Consider the following 18,505-nt stretch of genomic DNA (forward strand, 5'->3'; position numbering starts at 1 on the left):
ACACCTGTTTATATAAGGTCCCACAGTTGACAGTGCATGTCAGAGAAGAAACCAAGCCATGAGGTCAAAGGAATTGTACGTAGAGCTCCGAGACAGGCTTGTGTCGAGGCACAGATCTGGGGAAGGGTACCAAAAAACTTCTGCAGCATTGAAGGTCCCCAAGAACACAGTGGCCTCCATCCTTCTTAAACGCTAGAAGTTTGGAACCACCAAGACTCTTCCTAGAGATGGCCCCCCCAGCCAAACTGAGCAATCGGGGGAGAAAGGCCTTGGTCAGGCAGGTGACCAAGAACCCTATGGTCAATCTGACAGTGCTCTAGAGTTCCTCTGTGGAGATGGGAGAACCTTCCAGAAGGACAACCATCTCCGCAGCACTCCACCAAATCAGGCCTTTATGGTAGAGTGGCCAGGACGGAAGCCACTCCTCGGTAAAAGGCACATGACAGCCCGCTTGGAGTTTGCCAAAAGGCACCTAAAGGCACAGACCAAGGGTCTGAATACTTATGTAAATGTATTTTTTTAATTTTTATTATTATTCATAAATTAGCAAAAATTCTAAAATCATGTTTTTGCTTTGTCATTATGGGGTATTGTGTGTAGATTTAATCAATTTTAGAATAAGGCTGTAACCTACCAAAATGTGGAAAAAGTCAAGGGGTCTGAATACTTTCCGAATGCACTATGTAGGGTGTGATCATTAGTCCAACAGTTGCAAACAAGAAAAAAATGAAAAAAAAGAGTTTATATTGGACAAATTCAGGTATGTTTATCCCTGTCTTGTTCTGTTTGCATAAACACACTTCACTTCATAGTAGCCATGTTGTATTTCTTATTGCGTCTATGTGCTCTCCTCCTCTCACGTCTTCCCTTCCCTTGTGGACATCAATGCACAACATATTAGCTGTATGTGACCAGGTGAAAAAACCTTATCAGGTCAAACACAGCCTACATCGTTGTCACCATATTAGGTAAAGTAATGTCATTGTCAGCATAGCTAATATAACTAACACTTTAGTAAACCCCTCTACAATCATGCAATAGCATTACAGTGTACAGTCAGTAAGCAGTGACACCTGCGTTCCCCGGTGGCAATAAATTAGTATCACCAAAAGCTTACCTTGACTTAGAAGAGTTCCAGTGTTGTGTTGGAATGTCATAGCCAGCTATTTAACATAGCATCCCTCGGTTTGAGTAGGCTAAACTAGCTAGCTGCATTTTTTTTGCCAAGTAAGTGAAACTGGGAAAAAATTACAATCTCTCACTCTCTCTATTTCTCTCTTGCTTCTCCTTTATTTTGGAAGAAATTAAATTGTTCAAAACTGTTCAACTATTGTCTTTCTCTCTTTTTGAGTCAGCTACTCACCATGTTTTATACACCGTAGAGCTAGCTAGCTGTTGGTTATACTTTCAGTACTAAATTGATTCTCTGATGCTTTGATTGGGTGGACAACGTCAGTTCATGCTGCAAGAGCTCTGGTAGGCTGGAGGACATCCTCTGGAAGTTGTCATTTGTAAGGGGGTGAGAACAATGAGCCTCCTAGGTTTTGTATTGAAGTCAATGTACACAGAGGAGCACGGAAGCTAGCTTTCCTCCAGCTATGATGCTACCCTACAGAGTGCTGTTGAGGCTTCTGTAGACTTTTGCAAAATAGTGTGTTTTAATCAATTATTTGGTGAGGTGATTATATTTAGTATAGTTTTATCTAAAAAGGATAACTTTTTAAATGTTTTACAATTTACATTTTTAGGAAATTTGCAGAGGAGGATGGTCCTACTCTTCCACCTCTGAGGAGCCTCAACAGATGCACTGTAATGTTTTTACATTTATGCACTGTAATGTTTTTACATTTATGTAAATTGTAAAGTATTTTGTCTGTAATGTCTTTTTCGTTATGTGTCGGACCCCAGTAAGACTAGTTGTCGCCGGCTAATGAGGATCCTAATAAAATAAAATCGTAAACACATTTGATTGTGAAAACGCCCAAGGTCACAGAGACAAAGGAGGGGGTAAGAGATGGTCATAAAAGATGATAATCATGATGCAGTTGATGGGCCTCCAGTTACCCTCTCCACTCAGTTTCACTTGGCCAAAGATTTGACAATAATAAAATAATCTCATGGTGTAGTAATATCTGAAGTGTTTTTCAGACACGCCAACATGCTGTTGGGCAGGTAAAGACCAGGGAGCGTTTAGCCTATAACAGCAGTGGGAACGAGGCCTTTATGTGCATCCCAAATCACACCCTATATAGTGCACTACTTTTGACCAGAGCCCTATGGTCCCCTATCGGCACTAGTCAAAAGAAGTGCACTATATATGGTATAGGGTGCCATTTGGGATGCACCCATTGGAATGCAGCTGTTTACCGCTTGTTTCTCCCTCCTTGTTTTCCCCTTTTCCTCCCAGCTGTTTGATCATAATCCAAAGAGACTGCTCATATCTTTTAATAGCCTCATTAGCCAAAGGCAAAATGTCAACTACCTAATGTGCGTGACCTTATTCTGGTATGCAAGGGGTTCGAAGACGAATCAAGGTGGTGTGGTGTCTTGGGGAAATGGGGAATTAAATCCTCTCATATGAGGAAGTCATGTAGAAGACAAACATCCATCATCTAAGCCTAACTTTATATCATAATGTCCACCTATATTTTGTTGATACGTGCTGTTTCCTGCTGCTTCTGTTTATCCATGTAAACCCTCAAAGCAATTGAGATCATTTAAAACATAGAGCTCCTTCTATTGGTTGGTTGGGTTCTATAAAGGCAAAGGATCAGCACTGGCAACAAGTTTTTCTGGGTAAGTCTCTAAGAGCTTTGCACACCTGTATTGTATACTGAATAAAATACACTGCTCAAAAAAATAAAGGGAACACTTAAACAACACAATGTAACTCCAAGTCAATCACACTTCTGTGAAATCAAACTGTCCACTTAGGAAGCAACACTGATTGACAATAAATTTCACATGCTGTTGTGCAAATGGAATAGACAAAAGGTGGCCTGCTGGAGGTCATGTTGCAGGGCTCTGGCAGTGCTCCTCCTTGCACAAAGGCGGAGGTAGCGGTCCTGCTGCTGGGTTGTTGCCCTCCTACGGCCTCCTCCACATCTCCTGATGTACTGGCCTGTCTCCTGGTAGCGCCTCCATGCTCTGGACACTACGCTGACAGACACAGCAAACCTTCTTGCCACAGCTCGCATTGATGTGCCATCCTGGATGAGCTGCACTACCTGAGCCACTCGTGTGGGTTGTAGACTCCGTCTCATGCTACCACTAGAGTGAAAGCACCACCAGCATTCAAAAGTGACCAAAACATCAGCCAGGAAGCATAGGAACTGAGAAGTGGTCTGTGGTCACCACCTGCAGAACCACTCCTTTATTGGGGGTGTCTTGCTAATTGCCTATAATTTCCACCTTTTGTCTATTCCATTTGCACAACAGCATGTGACATTTATTGTCAATCAGTGTTGCTTCCTAAGTGGACAGTTTGATTTCACAGAAGTGTGATTGACTTGGAGTTACATTGTGTTGTTTAAGTGTTCCCTTTATTTTTTTGAGCAGTGTATAAACGCAACATGTAAAGTGTTGATCCTAGAAACTTTCCATACGCACAAAAACATTTAGCAAAAATGACCTGACTGCAGTTCGGCATCCTAAGCGACGTCAGTGGGCAGATATTCACCTATGACGGCCCCTGGCACGCTGGAGAAGTGTGCTCTTTACAGATGAATCAAGATTTCAACTGTACCGGGCAGATGACCGACAGCATGAATGGCGTCGTGTGGGCGATCAGTTTTCTAATGTCAGCGTTGTGAACAGAGTGCCCCATGGTGGCGGTGGGGTTATGGTATGGGTAGGCATACGAACACAATTTCATTTTATCCGATGGCAATTTGAATACACAGAGATACGAGATGAGATCCTGAGCCCCATTGAAAATGTCCCAGTTCTTCCATGGCCTGCATACTCACAAGACATTGTCACTCATTGATCATGTTTAGGATGCTGTGGATCGACATGTACGACAGCGTGTTCCAGTTCCTGCCCATATCCAGTAACTTCGCACAGCCATTTAAGAGGAGTTGGACAACATTATATAGGCCACAATCAACAGCCTGATCAACTCTATGCGAAGGAGATGTGTTGCGCTGCATGAGGGAAAATGTGGTCACACTCGATACTGACTGGTTTCTGATCCACCATTTTTTTTAAGGTATCTGTGGCCAACAGATGCATATCTATTCCCATTCATGTGAAATCCAGAGATTAGGGCCTAATAAATGTATTTAAATTGACTGATTTCCTTATATCAACTGTGACTCAGTAAAATCTTTGAAATTGTTGCATTGTGCGTTTATATTTTTGTTCAGTGTACAATATTTGCAGATTATTGCTCTATTGCGTTTCTTTTCATCCTAAAAGTCCCTAGTCCTTGCCGGAGACGAGCATACCCATAACATGACACAGCCACCACCATGCTTGAAAATTTGAAAGTGGTACACAGTGATGTTGTGTTGGATTTGCCCCAAACATAACGCTTTGTATTCAGGACATAAAGTGAATTTCTTTGTCACATTTTTTGCAGTTTTACTTTAGTGCCTTATTGCAAACAGGAGGCATATTTTGGAATATTTTTATTCTGTACAGGTCTCCTTCTTTTCACTGTCATTTATGTTAATATTGTGGAGTAACTACAACGTTGTTGATCCATCCTCAGTTTTCTCCTATCACAGCCATTAAACGCTGTAACTGTTTTTAAAACACCATTGGCCTCATGGTGACATCCCTGGGCATTTTCCTTACTCTCCTAAAACTGAGTTAGGAAGGATGCCTGTATCTTTGTAGTGACTGGGTGTATTGATACACCATTCAAAGTGTAATTTATACTAATAGGTATTGGAAAACCTCCCTGGTCCTTGTGGTTGAATCTGTGTTTGAAATTCACTGCTCGACTGAGGGACCTTAAAAATAATTGTTTGTGTGGGGTAAAGAGATGAGGTAGTCTTTCAAAAATCATGTAAAACTCTATTATTGCACACAGAGTGAATCCATGCAACTTATTATGTGACATTTTTACTCCTAAACTTTGCCATAACAAAGGGGTTGAATACTTATTGACTCAAAACCTTTCAGCTTTTAATTTTAATACATTTTTCTACATTTCTAAAAACACAATTCCACTTTGACATTATAGGGTATTGTGTGTAGGCCAGTGACACAAAATCTAAATTTAATTCATTGTAAATTCAAGCTGTAAAAGGACAAAATGTGGAAAGTCTCAAGTCTGCTCATGGAATCATGAAGCTGACTAGGGACACTGGCACACATTGTACATTGTCTTCTCAACGTAAATAGTTGGCTACCTTTTAATATAGTATATAATAGGGTACTTAATTATCCATTAGTACATCTAATTTGCAGCATAATACTGGCAGATGTGGCCCACAGACATCACGAGACATTTTGACAAGGCAAATAAACACAATATATACGGTCCTCGTTTGTGTCAATGAAATATAACTTGAATAAAGACAGTAAAAGCAACTAGTCAGTGGTGATAAAATTGTTGTGGAACAATATTTCAGACTGCCTCTGAAATGTACATTATCGATCATAGTCTGCTGCTGGCAAAATGAATGTGTTATGGCTTTACACCCCCTGCTATATTGTGGATAAAGAGATACCTGTCTAACAGAACACAGAGGGTGTTCTTTAATTGAAGCCTCTCCAACATAATTCAGGTAGAAGCAGGAATTCCCCAGGGTAGTTGTTTAGGCCCCATACTTTTTTCAATCTTTACTAACGACATGCCACTGGCTTTGAGTAAAGCCAATGTGTCTATGTATGCAGATGACTCAACACTATACACGTCAGCTACTACAGTGACTGAAATGACTGCAGCACTTAACAAAGAGCTGTTAGTTTCAGAATGGGTGGCAAGGAATAAGTTAGTCCTAAATATTTAAAAAACTAAAAGCATTGTATTTGAGCAAGTTGAGGTCACTAAACAGCTCGGAGTAACCCTGGATGTAAACTGTCATGGTCAAAACATATTGATACAACAGTAGCTGAGATGGGGAGAAGTCTGTCCATAATAAAGCGCTACTCTGTCACAGTTGCGTGTATAAGTGGCAGGGAAGTCAGGCGCAGGAGAGTCAAATAGAGTGTAGAATGGAGTTTTTTAATTATAGTCCCAGTAACCCGCTCCATAACACTCATAGGAAAACATAAAACAAATATGGGTACGATGACCCGTCGCACACCTATACACATAAACACAACACTTGACAAAGAACAATCTCTGACAAACACATGAAGGGAAACAGAGGGTTAAATACACAACAGGTAATGAATGGGATTGACAACAGGTGTGTGGGAAGACAAGACAAAACCAATGGAAAATGAAAAGTGGATCGATGATGGCTAGAAGGCCGGTGAAGTCGACCGCCGAACACCGCCCGGACAAGGAGAGGCAACGACTTCGGTAGAAGTCGTGACATTACCCCCCCCCTGACGCGCGGCTCCAGCAGCGCGTCGACACCGACCTCGGGGACGACCCGGAGGGCGAGGTGCAGGGCGATCCGGATGGAGGCGGTGGAATTCTTTTAACATAGAAGGATCTAAAACGTCCTCCACCGGAACCCAGCATCTCTCCTCCGGCCCGTACCCCTCCCAGCCCACGAGGTACTGAAGGCCCCTCGCCCGACGTCTCGAATCCAAAATGGATCGAACAGAGTACGCCGGGACCCCCTCGATGTCTAGAGGAGGCGGAGGAACTTCACGCACTTCAGCCTCCTGGAGCGGGCCAGCCACCACCGGCCTGAGGAGAGACACATGGAACGAGGGGTTAATACGGTAATTAGTGGGCAGTTGTAACCTATAACATACCTCGTTCACTCTCCTCAGGACTTTAAACGGCCCCACAAACCGCGGACCCAGCTTCCGGCAGAGCAGGCGGAGGGGCAGGTTTCGGGTCGAGAGCCAGACCCTGTCCCCTGGTGCGAACACCGGGGCCTCACTGCGGCGACGGTCTGCGCCAATTTTCTGGCGCCTTATGGCACGCTGAAGGTGGACGTGGGCTGCCTCCCAGGTTTCCTCAGCGTGCCGAAACCAATTGTCCACCGCAGGAGCCTCGGTCTGACTCTGATGCCAAGGAGCCAGAACCGGCTGATACCCTAATACACATTGAAAAGGAGTAAGGTTAGTGGAGGAGTGACGTAGTGAGTTCTGGGCCATCTCTGCCCAGGGCACGAACTTCGCCCACTCCCCCGGCCGGTCCTGGCAATAGGACCGCAGAAACCTGCCCACATCCTGGTTAACTCTCTCCACCTGCCCATTACTCTCGGGGTGAAAACCTGAGGTAAGACTAACCGAGATCCCCAGACGTTCCATGAACGCCTTCCAGACCCTTGATGTGAACTGGGGACCCCGATCAGACACTATATCCTCAGGCACCCCATAGTGCCGGAAAACGTGTGTAAACAGGGCCTCTGCAGTTTGTAAGGCCGTAGGGAGACCGGGCAAAGGGAGGAGACGACAGGACTTCGAAAACCGATCCACAACGACCAAGATCGTGGTGTAACCCTGTGAAGGTGGAAGATCAGTCAAAAAATCCACCGACAGGTGCGACCACGGCCGTTGAGGAACAGGTAAAGGTTGAAGCTTACCTCTAGGCAGGTGTCTAGGAGCCTTGCACTGGGCGCACACCGAGCAGGAGGAAACATAAATCCTCACGTCCTTAGCTAAAGTGGGCCACCAGTACCTCCCATCAAGACAGCGCATCGTCCGACCTATCCCAGGATGACCAGAGGAGGGTGACGTGTGAGCCCAATAGATCAATCGGTCGCGGACAGCAGACGGAACGTACAGACGACCAGCTGGACACTCAGGAGGAGAGGGCTCTGCACGTGACGCCCGCTCAATGTCCGCGTCCAGCTCCCACACTACTGGCGCCACCAAACACGAAGCTGGGAGTATGGGAGTGGGATCCATGGACCGCTCCTCTGTGTCATACAGCCGAGACAATGCGTCTGCCTTGACGTTCTGGGAGCCTGGTCTGTAAGTAAGAGTAAACACAAAACGAGTGAAAAACATGGCCCACCTTGCCTGGCGAGGATTCATTCTCTTCGCCTGCCGGATGTACTCCAGATTGCGGTGGTCAGTCCAGATGAGAAAAGGGTGTTTAGCCCCCTCAAGCCAGTGCCTCCACACCTTCAAGGCTTCTACGACAGCTAACAGCTCTCGGTCCCCCACATCATAGTTTCGCTCCGCCGGGCTGAGCTTCTTCGAAAAAAAAGCACAGGGGCGAAGCTTCAGTGGCACACCCGAACGCTGAGAGAGCACTGCTCCTATCCCAGCTTCGGATGCGTCCACCTCTACCATGAATGGCAAAGAGGGATCCGGATGAGCCAACACAGGCGCCGAGGTAAACAGAGTCTTCAGGTGTCCAAAAGCCCTGTTCGCCTCAGCCGACCACTGCAAGCGCACCGGGCCCCCCTTTAGCAGTGAAGTAATGGGAGCCGCAACCTGACCAAAACCCCGGATAAATCTCCGGTAGTAATTGGCAAACCCCAAAAAACGCTGCACCTCCTTTACCGTGGTTGGAGTCGGCCAATTACGCACGGCTGTAATGCGGTCGCTCTCCATTTCCACTCCTGAAGTGGAAATCCGATGCCCTAGGAAGGAGATGGATTGTTGGAAGAACAAGCATTTCTCAGCCTTGACATGTAGATCATGCTCCAACAGGCGACCAAGCACCCTGCGCACCAGGGACACATGCTCGGCGCGGGTAGCGGAGTATATCAGAATATCATCTATATACACCACTACACCCTGCCCGTGCAGGTCCCTGAAGATCTCATCTACAAATGATTGGAAGACTGATGGAGCATTCATCAACCCATATGGCATGACCAGGTACTCATAATGACCTGAGGTGGTGCTAAATGCCGTCTTCCACTCATCACCCTTCCGAATACGCACCAGATTATACGCACTCCTGAGATCCAATTTTGTGAAGAAGCGTGCCCCGCGCATTGACTCCATAACTGTATTTATCAGAGGTAGCGGGTAACTATATTTCACCGTGATTTTATTGAGACCTCGATAATCAATGCACGGGCGTAAACCACCATCCTTCTTCTTCACAAAAAAGAAACTCGAAGAAGCGGGTGAAATGGATGGCTGAATGAACCCCTGAAGCAGGGATTCAGAGATATATGTATCCATAGCCACCGTCTCCGCTTGCGACAGGGGATACACGTGACTCCTGGGATATGCAGCGTCTACCAGGAGATCTATCGCACAATCCCCCTGTCGATGGGGTGGTAATTGAGTCGCCTTCTTTTTACAGAAGGCGAGTGCCAAATCGGCATATTCAGGGGGAATGCTCACGGTGGAGACCTGGTCTGGACTTTCCACCGTAGTAGCACCAACGGAAACCCCTAAACACCTACCTGAGCACTCTCGCGACCACCCCGTGAGAGCCCTCTGTGGCCAAGAAACAGTGGGGTTATGACACGCTAACCAGGGTAGACCTAGCACCACAGAATACGCAGGGGAATCAATAAGGAAAAGACTAATCTTCTCCTTGTGACCCTCCTGCGTTATCATATTCAACGGTGCGGTGACCTCCCTGATAAAACCTGACCCTAATGGTTGACTATCTAAGGCATGAATAGGAACAGGCATATCCACAGACACAATAGGGAGCCCTAAACTATGAGCTAAATTTTTATTAATGAAATTTCCAGCCGCGCCTGAATCCACTAGCGCCTTATACTGGGACTGCAGGGAAAAATCCGGAAAAGTGACAGAGACAAACATAAGTGCAACAGAGGGCTCTGGATGAGAATGGTGCCTACTCACCTGGGGTGATGCCAGAGTGCCCTGCCTGCCTTCTCTATTCCCAGAGGAACCAACCCGGCACCGACCAGCAGTGTGATCTCTGCGACCATAGATGGTGCTCGAGCGGGAACCCCCTCCGGTCTCCCGGCGCACCGTCCCTCCCAATTCCATTGGTTCGGGAGAGAGGGTGCGGGAGGATGGAACAACCAGACCCCGATCTAGACGTCCACGAGTAGCCAGCATGTTGTCCAGCCTGATGGACATGTCCACCAGCTGGTCGAAGTTAAGGGTGGTGTCTCTACAGGCCAGCTCCCGACGGACGTCCTCGCGTAGGCTACAACGGTAATGGTCGATCAGGGCCCTGTCGCTCCATCCAGCGCCGGCAGCCAAGGTCCTAAACTCCAAAGCAAACTCCTGGGCACTCCTCGTCCCCTGCCTCAGATGATAGAGGAGCTCACCCGCCGTTTTTCCTTCGGGAGGATGGTCGAATACTCTCCTGAAATAAAGGGTGAACTCCTCAAAATGGTCCAACGCCGCATTCTCCTCTCTACACACAGCGCTGGCCCACTCCCGGGCTTTCCCGGTGAGGCATGAGACGAGGGCGGAACTCTTCTCCCGGTCGGATGGTACTGGGGAGACCGTGGCCAGATATAAGTTCAGTTTAAGGAGGAAACCCTGGCAGCCAGCAGTATCTCCGTTGTAACCCGTGGGTAGGGGTAAACGGATTTTGTTAGGTTCATGTGGGGAAAACGCGTTAAAGGTAAATCCCAGTTGTGGCAGTGGAGGCGCTGGAGAAACTCCCTGTCTCTCCCAGCGATCCATATTCTGGACAATGCGATCCATGACGGCGCTCAAACAGTCAATCTCCTTCGCTTGTTCCATAACGCGCTTTTCCACCTCCATGGGCGTCGTGTCCTCTCCTGCTGACTTCATATATTATCTGGTCAGAGATTCTGTCACAGTTGCGTGTATAAGTGGCAGGGAAGTCAGGCGCAGGAGAGTCAAATAGAGTGTAGAATGGAGTTTTTTAATTATAGTCCCAGTAACCCGCTCCATAACACTCATAGGAAACCATAAAACAAATATGGGTACGATGACCCGTCGCACACCTATACACATAAACACAACACTTGACAAAGAACAATCTCTGACAAACACATGAAGGGAAACAGAGGGTTAAATACACAACAGGTAATGAATGGGATTGACAACAGGTGTGTGGGAAGACAAGACAAAACCAATGGAAAATGAAAAGTGGATCGATGATGGCTAGAAGGCCGGTGAAGTCGACCGCCGAACACCGCCCGGACAAGGAGAGGCAACGACTTCGGTAGAAGTCGTGACATACTCTGCCTTCTTAACTGCACTATCAACAAGGCAGGTCCTACAGGCCCTGGTTTTGTCCCACCTGGACTACTGTTCAGTCGTTTGGTCAGCGGCCACAAAGAGGGATGTACACAGAGAGCTTACATTAATAATATGTATGTCTATCTCTCCTGGCTCAAAGTGGAGGAGAGATTGACTTTATCACTAATTGAATTTGTGAGATGTATTGACATGTTGATTGCACCGAGCTGTCTGTTAGAACTCCTGGCACACAGCTTGAACACCCATGCATACCCCACAAGACATGCCATCAAAGATCTCTTCACAGTCCAGAACAGACTATGGGAGGAGCACAGTACTACATAGAGCCATAACTACATGGAATTCTATTCCGCTTCAAGTAACTGATGCAAGCATTAGAATCAGCATTAGAATAAAAAAACGGATAAAATTACACCTTATGGAACAGCAGGGACTGTGAAGAGATACAAACACAGGCAGACACATGCAAACACACACAATAACATATGCACTCTACACACACGTACAGTCGTGGCCAAAGGTTTTGAGAATGACACAAATATTAATTCCCACAAGTTTTCTGCTTCAGTGTCTTTAGATATTTTTGTCAGATGTTACTATGGAATACTGAAGTATAATTACAAGCATTTCATAAGTATCAAAGGCTTTTATTGACAATTACATGAAGTTGATGCAGAGTCAATATTTGCAGTGTTGACCCTTCTTTTTCAAGACCTCTGCAATCCGCCCTGGCATGCTGTCAATTAACTTCTGGGCCACATCCTGACTGATGGCAGCCCATTCTTGCATAATCAATTCTTGGAGTTTGTCAGAATTTGTGGGGTTTTGTTTGTCCACCCGCCTCTTGAGGATTGACCACAAGTTCTCAATGGGATTAAGGTCTGGGGAGTTTCTTGGCCATGGACCCAAAACTTCGATGTTTTGTTCCCCGAGCCACTTAGTTATCACTTTTGCCTTATGGCAAGTTGCTCCATCATGCTGGAAAATGCATTGTTCGTCACCAAACTGTTCCTGGATGGTTGGGAGAAGTTGCTCTCGGAGGATGTGTTGGTACCATTCTTTATTCATGACTGTGTTCTTAGGCAAAATTGTGAGTGAGCCCACTCCCTTGGCTGAGAAGCAACCCCACACATGAATGGTCTCAGGATGCTTTACTGTTGGCATGACACAGGACTGATGGTAGCGCTCACCTTGTCTTCTCAAGACAAGCTTTTTTTCCGGATGCCCCAAACAATCGGAAAGGGGATTCATGAGAGAAAATGACTTTACCCCAGTCCTCAGCAGTCCAATCCCTGTACCTTTTGCAGAATATCAGTCTGTCCCTGATGTTTTTCCTGGAGAGAAGTTGCTTCTTTGCTGCCCTTCTTGACACCAGGCTATCCTCCAAAAGTCTTCGCCTCACTGTGCGTGCAGATGCACTCACACCTGCCTGCTGCCATTCCTGAGCAAGCTCTGTACTGGTGGTGCCCCGATCCCACGTGTTTCCTTGCATGTAACCATGGCTGACAGAGGAAGAGCAATGATTCCAAGCACCACCCTCCTTTTGAAGCTTTCAGTCTGTTATTCGAACTCAATCAGCATGACAGAGTGATCTCCAGCCTTGTCCTCGTCAACACTCACACCTGCGTTAATGAGAGAATCACTGACATGATGTCAGCTGTTCCTTTTGTGGCAGGGCTGAAATGCAGTGGAATTTTGGGGGGGGGATTCAGTTCATTTGCATGGCAAAGAGGGGCTTTGCAATTAATTGCAATTCATCTGATCACTCTTCATAACATTCTGGAGTATATGCAAATTGCCATCATACAAACTGAGGCAGCAGACTTGGTGAAAATTAATATTTGTGTCATTCTCAAAACTTTTGGCCCCGACTGTACACATGGATTTTGTGTTGTAGATATGTGGTAGTAGAGTAGTGGCCTGAGGGCACACACTTAATTGTGTTGTGAAATCTGTTGTGAATGTATTGTAATGTTTTAAAATACCTGCCTTAATTTTGCTGGACCACAGGAAGAGTAGCTGCTACCTTGACAGCAGCTAATGGGGATCCATAATAAATACAAACACAAATACAGTGTGAGTCATAGCCTTTGGGACTGTCACACCCTGAGCTGTTTCACCTGTCTTTGTGCTTGTCTCCACCCCCCTCCAGGTGTCACCCATCTTTCCCATTATCCCCAGTGTATTTATACCTGTGTTCTCTGTTTGTTTGTTGCCAGTTCGTTTTGTCCGTCAAGCCTACCAGTCTTTTTCCCCTTGCTCCTGTCTTATTCTACAGTTCCTGTTTTCTAGTTTTCCCGGTTTTGACCATTCTGCCTGCCCTGACCCTGAGAGTGCCTGCTGTTCTGTACCTTTTGACTCTGATCTGGATGACTGACCTCTGCCTGCCCTTGACCTGTCATTTTTCCTGCCCCTGTTCTAGTAATACACCTTGGTTACTTCGACACTGTCTGCATCTGGGTCTTCCCTAAAACTTGATAGGGACCTAAGATCAACCACTAACTGTCATCTAAGATCGACCACTAACTGCCTGACTCTTATCTTAGTCTCTGCTTTTAGCGTCTGCCCACTGTTGAACATGGTTGTGTTCAGTGTGCACAAAACAGAAGGAAACAGACTGTTGCAAAGCTACCGGTAATTTAACAAAGTAACCAGAATCTTTAGTAATTTTGGTAATTACCAGGTAATCTATGGCAATCTATGGTAATTTATACTTCAATAGCTTTTTAAAAATGTATTCTTCTACAGTGCATTCAGAAAGTATTCAGACCCCTTGAATGTTTCCAAATTGTATTACGTTACAGCCTTATTCTAAAATGTATTAAATTAATGTTTTACCTCATCAATCTACACACAATACCCCATAATGACAAAGCGAACAGGTTTTTTTTAAATGTTTGCAAATGTATAACTAATTAAAAACAGAAATACCTTATTTACATAAGTATTCAGACCCTTTGCTATGAGACTCGAAATTGAACTCAGGTACATCCTGTTTCCATCCATCATCCTTGAGATGGTTCTACAACTTGATTGGAGTCCACCTGAATTCAGTTGATTGGAAAAAATATAATATAAGCTCAGAGACAGGATTGTGTCAATGCACCGATCTGGGGAAGGGTGAAAAAAACATTTCTGCAGCTTTAAAGGTCCCCAAGAACACAGTGGCCTCCATCATTCTTAAATGGAAGAAGTTTGGAACCACCAAGACTCTTCCTAGAGCTGGCCGACCGGCCAAACTGAGCAATCGGGGGAGGAGGGCCTTGGTTAGGGAGGTGACCAAGAACCCAGTGGTCACTCTGACAGAGCTCTAGAGTTCCTCTGTGGAGATGGTTGTACTTCTGGAAGATTCTCCCGTCTCTGCAGCACTTCACCAATCAGGCCTTTATGGTAGAGTGAAGTCACTCCTCAGTAAAAGGCACATGACAGGCCGATTGGGTTTGCCAAAAGGAACCTAAAGACTCTCAGACCATGAGAAACAAGATTCTCTGGTCTGATGAAACCAGGATTGAACTCTATGGTGAAGCATGGTGGTGGCAGCATCATGCTGTGGGGATGTTTTTCAGTGGCAGGGACTGGGAGACTAGTCAGGGTCGAGGGAAAGATGAACAGAGCAAAGTACAGTGAGATAGTTGATGAAAACCTCTTCCAGCGCCATCAGGACCTCAGACTGGGGCAAAGGTTCTCCTTCCAACAGGACAACGACCATAAGACCACAGCCAAGACAACGCAGGAGTGGCTTCGGGACATGTCTTTGAATGTCCATGAGTGGGCCAGCCAGCACCCGGACTTGAAACTGATCTAACATCTCTTGAGAGACCTGAAAAGAGCAGTGTGCCAAGCTTGTAGCGTCATACCCAAGAAGACCCGAGGCTGTAATCACTGCCAAAGGTGCTTCAACAAAGTACTGAGTAAAGGGTCTGAATACTTATGTAAATGTGATATTATGTCTTTTTATACATTTATAAAATTCAAACAAAAATCTAAAAACCTGTTTTTACTTTGCCATTATGGGTATTGTGTGTAGATGAAAAAACAATTCAATACATTTTAGAGCAAGACTGTAACGTAATAAAATGTGAAAAAAGTCAAGGGGTCTGAATACTTTCTGAATTCACAGTATACACTGAACAAAAATATAAACGCAACAATTCGTAAGATTTTACAGAGTTACAGTTCATATAAGGAAATCAGTGAATTTAAATAAATGTATTAGGCCCTAATCTATGGATTTCACATGACTGGGAATACAGATATGCATCTCTTGGTCACAAATACCATTTACCTCATGCAGCGCAACACATCCCCTTCGCATCAACACGCTGTCGATACAGAGCATCCAGAACTTGGTCAATGGGTGACATGTATTCCATACCTCCCGGGTGGCGCAGTGGTCTAGGGCACTGCATCGCAGTGCTAGCTGCGCCACCAGAGTCTCTGGATTCGCGACCAGGCTCTGTCGCAGCCGGCCGCAACCGGGAGGTCCGTGGGGCGACGCACAATTGGCATAGCGTCGTTAGGGAGGGTTTGGCCGGTAGGGATATCCTTGTCTCAGTATGTACAAATGTAATAAAATGTATGCACTCTACTGTAAGTCGCTCTGGATAAGAGCGTCTGCTAAATGACTAAAATGTAAAAAATTGTAAATGTAAATGTATGGTGAGTTTGCAGGCCATGGAAGAACTGGGACATTTTCAGCTTCCAGGAATTGTGTACAGATCCTTACGACATGGGACTGTGCATTATCATGCTGAAACATGAGGTGATGGTGGTGGATGAATGGCACGACAACGGGCCTCAGGATCTCGTCACGGTATCTCTGTGTATTGAAATTGCCATCGATAAAATACAATTGTGTTGTTGTCTGTTGCTTTACCTGCCCATACCATAACCCCACCTCCACCATGGGGCACTCTGTTCATAACGTTGACATCAACTAACCGCTCACCCGCACGACGCCATACATGGTCTGCCATCTGCCCAGTACAGTTCAAACCTGGATTCATCTGTGAAGAGCACACTTCTCCAACGTGCCAGTGGCCATCAAAGGTAGGCATTTTCCCCCCTGAAGTCAGTTACGACCCCGAATTGCAGTCAGTTCAAGACCCTGGTGAGGATGACCAGCATGCAGATGAGCTTCCCTGAGACGGTTTCTGACAGTTTGTGCAGAAAATCTTTGGTTGTGCAAACTCATTGTTTCATCAGCTGCCTGGGTGGCTGGTCTCATACGATCCCGCTGGTGAAGAAGCCGGATGTGTAGGTTCTGGGCTGGCGTGGTTACACGTGGTCTGCGGTTGTGAGGCCGGTTGGACCTACTTCCCAATTTTCTAAAACAATTTTGACGGTGGCTTATGGTAGAGCAATTAACATTAAATTCTCTGGCAACAGCTGCCAATTGCAACTCCCTCAAAACTTGAGACATCTGTAGCATTGTGTCGTGTGACAAAACTGCCCTGAGGGGCCTTTTATTGTCCTCAGCACAAGGTGCACCCGTGTAATGATCATGCTGTTTAATCAGCTTCTTGATATGCCACACCAGTCAGATAGATGGATTAACTCATTTGTGCACAACATTTGAGAGAAATAAGCTTTTTTTTGTGCATATGAAACCTTTCTGGGATCTTTTATTTCAGCTCATGAAACATGGGACCAACACTTTACATGTTGTGTTTATATTTTGTTATGTTCAGTGTAGTATTCATTTTTAGACATCTTTGTCCATATTTTCCATGAGTTTCTAGTGGATTGGCGATATGGTTCAAGATGAAATAGTTAATAATAGTTAAATAGCATCTATTCAAAAAGGGCCTTATTTTTAACTTTGGTCAATGGTAAAATAATTAACTTTGCAAGTCCTTCTTTAACCATTGACTTTTTCATAACTGATGCCAGTTTGGCGACAAAACCTTGACAACAAAGACATATTGACAAAGTAAAATAAATAAAAGTGCTTCAAACAAATATTATGGATACTTCATACGTAAACCCTCGTATTAAACATCAATGGTATTCACTAAGTTGATGTTTTATATTTAAGATAAGGTTTTACAGTTTTTCCATTCTATTTTTTATTTAAAAATAATCCTATTTGGTTGTTTTATATATTTAACATGTGGTAAGGCCACACAGATGGCCATGTATAATTAGACACCTGTGATAATCTGAAGTACACAAAAATGCCACTAGATGTCATCTTCTAAAATAATTCTGGTTGTTTGCTGGTAAAGGTGGACCATTTCCAGTAACATATCCTGGTTTTGCAACCTTAGTGCTGAGACATGACCAGACTTAACTTTACATTTTTGGGGCCCAAGGTGATATTCTCAGCTAAATAATTCGGTAACACTGTCTCATAATGCATTTAACCTACCTGCAGGCTACTACAGTGTTAACAATATTTTCTTCTATATATTCTATATATCTATATATTATATTTCTATATACAGAAAGCCAATATACAGCAAATAAAATACTATTTGCCTCTAGCATTTGGCATATTTAATATGCCTCTAGCTGTATTGTAAAAAGCCTTTAAACAATGTCGTCCATTAGACTGAAGAGACTTGACGCAGGTGGACACTCTCTCTCTCTCTGCAATATTAATAACCTATTTTTTCCTTTTACATAGTTTTCAGGCCAGACCTTACGGCCATCTGAATCCCAGCCATGTGTCTCTTAAATAATAATTTGCATCGGGCCTTGTAATAATGGTCGAGGCCGCAATAGAAGAGAATTAAAGATTTATAGCGTAATAAATACTCCAGCTATGTTCTGTGTTGTTCTCCCACCTGTTCTCTCTTCAGAACAACACAACGCAACACTAACAGAAATTAAACATCCAGTCGGGCGATGAGTTTCTTTTTGGGGGCCGGATTTGTGGCCAGGAAGACTTTTAAATGTCATCGCTGAATACATTTGAATAATGTATTCATTATTACCAAGGCACCTTGAGCCCCTGTAGTTGTGAGCGTGCCAAGGTGGTTGTATTAGTGAACACAGGCGGGGGCACAGCGGTGGGGGCTCAGCGGTGGGGGCACAGCGGTGGGGGCACAGCGGTGGGGGCACAGCGGTGGGGGCACAGCGGTGGGGGCACAGCGGTGGGGGCTCAGCGGTGGGGGCTCAGCGGTGGGGGCACTGCGGTGGGGGCACAGCGGTGGGGGCACTGCGGTGGGGGCACAGCGGTGGGGGCACAGCAGTGGGGGCACAGCGGTGGGGGCACAGCGGTAGGGGCACAGCGATGGGGGCTCAGCGGTGGGGGCACAGCGGTGGGGGCACTGCGGTGGGGGCACAGCGG

This window comes from Salvelinus fontinalis, chromosome 3, assembly GCF_029448725.1.
Source record: "Salvelinus fontinalis isolate EN_2023a chromosome 3, ASM2944872v1, whole genome shotgun sequence".
NCBI classification, from domain to species: domain Eukaryota; kingdom Metazoa; phylum Chordata; class Actinopteri; order Salmoniformes; family Salmonidae; genus Salvelinus; species Salvelinus fontinalis.